Source organism: Zonotrichia leucophrys, chromosome 5 (assembly GCF_028769735.1).
Source record: "Zonotrichia leucophrys gambelii isolate GWCS_2022_RI chromosome 5, RI_Zleu_2.0, whole genome shotgun sequence".
Lineage (NCBI taxonomy): Eukaryota > Metazoa > Chordata > Aves > Passeriformes > Passerellidae > Zonotrichia > Zonotrichia leucophrys.
Window position 1 is genome coordinate 14,952,156 of NC_088175.1, and position 5,823 is coordinate 14,957,978.

The following is a 5,823-nucleotide window of genomic DNA, read 5'->3' on the forward strand; positions in this document are numbered from 1 at the left end:
CAACTGACTCCAGTTCCCCTCAACCAACCAACCCACTCTTTTATAATACTCTTATTGGCTACAGCTGTGGCCTCTTAAAGTCAGGCCTGTTCCCAATCTCTAGTAATTGGTTCAGCTGAAACTCCTTGAGGAGTAAGATTACTTTCTATACTACCTTTATTTTCTTATATCGTATCCCCCTGCAGAAAACCCAGTTTGTTTCTTCAAAGCCAAAACTGGCTACAGAATTATAGAATAACATTTCCGTTTATCTATGGGGTTTATGGCTTGCAATTAGATACAAATGTGAAAATCAATTCGTTTAAATGGAGAGAAATGGTGCAGGTTCCCACTGGCTTTTGAATAAGGATTTCACCAGAAGTTGGCTGCCACAACCCATATCTGAGACAGGCAACAGCTGACCAGTATCTTTTTCAGCCATTTCAATCATGTCAAGGGTTTTTAAAGACATCACATCACATAAAAAGAGAGATCTTTTTTCCCTCTATACTATCTCCCTGGTTATTTCCATCCATGATGATATAGCAAAATCTGCTTTTATTTGCTACAGGAAGTGGCAGACTGATTTATCCCAGAGAAAGTTCTTGCTTTCTCCACTAAATTTATCCCCTGAGTAACATCACAGATTTCATAACATTGTATTAAGGAAAAAACCCTGGCCTATCTTCATACGGAATCATTTGTTTGGTGTCTTGAGTATAAATTTAATTACAGACTAGTTGGAAAACTAGGATAGTGACACAAAAGTTAAACTGACAATTATTGGCCTTTCTCTTTGACACATATTTTTAATTTTTTTAATTACTCCTCATTCAAGAAGCACAAGAAAATAAAAATGTTAAAAATTAAATATTTTTTGAATTATGTGTGTTAACACCACACAGCAATGGCATATAGTTAAACCGTATTTCTTGCATATTAATTACACATCCATAAATTTTTTATTTAGAGCACACACTAATACTTTGAACAACAGAAAAGAATGCAACAAAAACATGGAAACTGGAGTGTGTTTGCCAAGTTCCAAAATTACTTGACTAGAATACTCAGATTGAAAGTATATCCTACTCTTACCCTTGTAGAAATGGACCCACTGTTGAATTTGGTTTGACAGACAGTAATCTTTTAAAGAAAGAAGCCTAGAATGATTGAAATACAGAGGCACCTTTGAGTATTTAATAGGATGTTTCCTCCAACTTAAAGTAAGACCATTCTGACAATTGGCAGGATTAAGCCAATTTAAAAAGGATCAGGACTAAGCCTTTCAAGTCTAAAATCAATAATTTGGAAGGCCAAAAGTATTCTGCACATCACAACAGGAAAAGAAAATTTGGTGCAGCCAGGATTCAGATTGAGGAGATATTCAGAAGCTACCTGTGAAAAATAAACATGGAACATTACTGATACAGTTTGAACTAAACTCCAAAAGCTAAATTCAGCAGAAAAACATGAACAGCCTTGAACAGTAAAAAGATTTGACTCCACAGGACTTTGCCACTGAAACTTTTACACCCAGATGAACAGCAATCTCTAGATCCAGAGAAGTTAAACTCATTCTTTACTTGTTCAATTGGGTATTTGAGATAGAAAGAGCTGAGTGAGAATGCTCCTACTTTCTCACATGCTCCTTTTTGCACATAAGACTAAGCTCATAGCTTAATCATGCTGTCCGTGCACAAGTCTGTAAAGAGGTGAAGTTATATGTGGATGTTCAATAATTAATGTTTCAATTTTGCCTTTTTTTCCAATGAAATGGTTAATTTTTCATTTGAATATATTATTGTCATTTTTATTACCCATGTGTTATTTGCACTGTGACTTGGGTTTAATTCTAAATTCATTTACTTCCCAGGATTTTCTAAGTATCTTATTCCCCATGCTCAGGGACTACATTTCTGAGATTTTTAAAATTCTATTAAAACCAAAATAATTGGTTACTTGTACTATTAGAGTGTGCCTGCAGGTAAAATCTAGTACAAGTTCCAAACCCCTAGAAATTATACCAATTAAATAAAGTACATACTGCTAAAATCCTCTGAGCCACTCTGAGTGTTATAAAACAAAGCTTAACAACTTCATTTTAGTATATGCAACAACAAGCTGAATTCTCTTAATATTTTGCCTTGAGACTTAAAAAATAATAATAGAAAAAGCTGCAAATTTGCTTTATTGGGTACCTTTTCCACCTGCAGGTAAGGGGCAGCAAAGCTACCCAGGAGAGGAAGGAGGAGCTCATTTAACAGTCATAGCAAAACAAGTTCCTTTTAAAGGATTTTGCTTCTGCAGAAGAAGCCTAGAAGATAGATAGGAGCAAATAAAGCTGTTTCAATGTAAAGAGCTCCATTAAATGCTTGAATGGCCCTTCCTAATGAATAAAGCTCTCTGGGATGGAGTAGTAAGTCAGTAAAGCAGGTGCTATGCTGAGGGACAGACACTGGAATGCAATTGCCAGCTAGGTTGTCTTTTTCTGCCCATTCAAGATAATCACTTCAGTGCCCATAATGCATCTTTGTGGAAGTTATAGCCACAAATCAAGAGTTTTAAACCCTTTAGCAACAGCTGAAATTGTTCTGTTTGGAGACAGAATGGAGAACACTGAGGAAATACAAATAGCAGAAGAGAGGCAATTCAGTTCTGTTACAGTTTTTCTGAGAAATGAATGGGCTGACCAGGATTAACCAAGCTAATATTACACAGTGCTTTGCCCTTCTCCAGTAGTTTCTATCTGAGCTTCAGCATTTCCTTGAGGAAGGAAAGCATTTATTTCCCTTTTGTGTTTGGACAGCTAAAGAACAAGAAAGGAAGGTGATTTGTTCAAAGCTGCAAAAGTTTCAAAATTAGCTGAATTCATAGCCCTCAAATCCAAATTCCCTTTCTCCAAGTTCACCAGCACTTCCAGAAGGGTAGCATTAGTATTTTTTTCATACCATATACACTGTTCAATTAAAAATATAAAAATTGGTTGATTTTTTAATGAAAAAAAAAAAAAAATCACATAAATTTGTGAGAAGGGAAGTGTCAAAGAATTTGTTAATGCCCAAAAAAACTAAATTAAACCTTTTATTTCATATTGATGTTTATATGTACAGGAGGGATTTATTTGGGCACTTTTGTTGTTTTTCTTAAGGTTTTGTTTGTGTTTAAATGTAAGAAATGAAAGCTGATTTTTCCACTGAAACAAAATGGCTGACACTTTTCAATTAAAATCATGCCTGGTACATTAAAGTTGCCACTTTCACATTTCCTACTTTAGAAAACCACACAACACTCATTAGTTCTCAGAAAGAGTTGGGTTTGTATTAAAAACTTGGTTCAATTGCAACTATTTTTTTCAATAGTAAAACTGCCATCATGAAAGAGTCCAATTCGTTGTGCCATTTGCTTTTTTGTTTGAATCCGTGCTTCATAAGTAGCTCAGTAACTCACTAAAGCACTGGGATAATGCAGTTCAGCCACCTTGTCCTAGCTTTGAATGTGAAGGAGATATGGAGCAAGATTGATACTGGGAGTCTTTGCCATAAGCCTAATTATTTCACCTTCAAAAAACTCTCCAAAATAAGGCTCCCACTGAAAGAAAGCATCCCCCATTCTACCATTATGGCAATCCTGTTCACAAAGGCAGAGAAGCCTGGTGAACTCAAAGCCACAGGATGCTTCTCACCTTCATGCCCCAAATATGTTTGAAATCAGCTTAAAGTTAGCTGTTTGTAATTTCATTTCTTGTGCTATTTGTGAAATTGTGCTAAAAGGTGCCATAGAAGTCTCTGATAACTCCAGGTAACTACAGCAGACAGGATTTAAACTCTGACAGCAGATTAGTCCTTTCAGAACCAATTAATAACTTTTTTTTGTTTTGTTTATATTTAGAATGGTTCAATTGCTGCTTCTTGGGAAAAAGAAATAATTCTACTCGCCTAATACATGTTAGAAGACACGTTGGACAAGAACTTAAATTCTACCTCAGAACTTCTCTTGCCATCTGGGATTTATAATTTTACACTGTATTTCCATTTCTTTGTCCCCAAAATGCAAATAATAAATGTGATAGAGGATAGAGCGTAGAGGATGCTTTGGGAAATCCTACTGAAGAATCTATTTTTAAGATACACTTAACTCTACTTAAACCTTTTTAGCATTTATTTGATTGCAGTACAAGAGTTTGTATGCATTGGTATAAATTTTCTGTGACATGCACATCCCTACTGCACCTGATCAGATCGCTATACCTATGTCCTTTGTTGATACCTCTCACTGTACCAAGAATTCAGTTAATCTGGCTATTTTCTTAAACCACCATTTTTCTCATCAGCTGCTACTCCTCTCTTATTTGGCACCCTGCTGTGTGCATAAATTCTAATTACTGGTCTCTCTTGGCACCTCAGTACTTCTCAGACGTGATGGAACTTCCGCTTTACATTTCATTTCAAAGCATAAGGTGGTTATCTCATCACAGATGAAATCTTTGAATTCTTTTAAAAGTAAACAATACCCTTCAAACTTGGAAATGGAGAAAGTATGGCAGTGATCAGTGATTCACCATGAGGGCTTTTTAAACACTTCATTTTTATCTTACTTGAAGTATTTTATATCTTTTAAATAAAGAAGCTAACATGAGATGAATTACCTTTCTGCGTAACAGCAGTGTCTTGCATTAATGACCAATTACACCTACATCCAAGAGCAGACTTGAGCTAAGAAAAGTAATAGGATTTAAACTTGAATTGCACTGAACATAACTGTAGCACTTTTGCATCTCCTTTCGCTTATATGAGATCTTACAACTGGTATAATAATTCTATATTTAACACAAGACAACATTTTCTAAGTTTACAGCTGTATTAAATGATCTTAAGGTTTTTTCCAACTCTAAATTAGTCTATGATTTTTCCAAGAAAAAATGTCAAGTACTGTTTTTGAAACCCATGACCAGCCAATTCTTTCTGGGCATCAACCAGAGAACCCAAGAAACTGGGCTTTTGGGCTTCTGGGTTCAGTTTTTCCTTGGACTCCTACTAATTCCCTAATGTCACTCAGTGTGTCTCTTTTCTCCTCTGCAGAAAGAGGACACTGCTTTATCTTTGTCAGCACAGTGCTACAAGTCCTACTCGATAGTATTGGTAAATCACTCTCAGTATCTTCAAGTGCAAGGCACTCAAAATTCTTTGGCCAACAGTTTGCTGCCACACAGAAGGAATGTGCACTGCAGTTCCAGATGTACAGATTTGAGTGATTTTTTCCCCCCCACCAAATCACTAAGTGTAATACAGACTTACGCATTTTTGAAATATTTTGTCTTTCTCTATATAGAGGTGGAGTCTTTATTTACTTTTTACTGCAAAACTACTTGTCCTCCATTTGACAATAATTTGGAACAAAAATATATGTTTTCCTGAGAAAGTAAGGACAGGGAAGTACTATAAAAGAGTGTTAAACCAAGGGAAAGGGTGGTTTTGTGCAATTTTAAAATGAAACTACACATATTTATGATGTTATCATTAGAGCAATAAGAGTAATTTGATTGTTTCACACAGATTCCCATGGAAGATGATACTTTTTACCATAGGATTCTTTCAGTCTAACTCAGAAAGACAAAATAAGAAGTAGCAGATTGCCACTTTTTTCATGAACACTTTTTTGAGTTCATAAACTTCACTTATGCACAAGGTGCTAAATTCAATACTAGAAAATCCATGAGAGTCTAAGTGGCCCATGATATACACAGGGCTAGACAGAATGATCCTTCCTGACTAAACAAAACTATGAACACACCTTATCTCCAGCATCCTTCCTATTATCTCACCTAAGACATAGATACTTATCTTT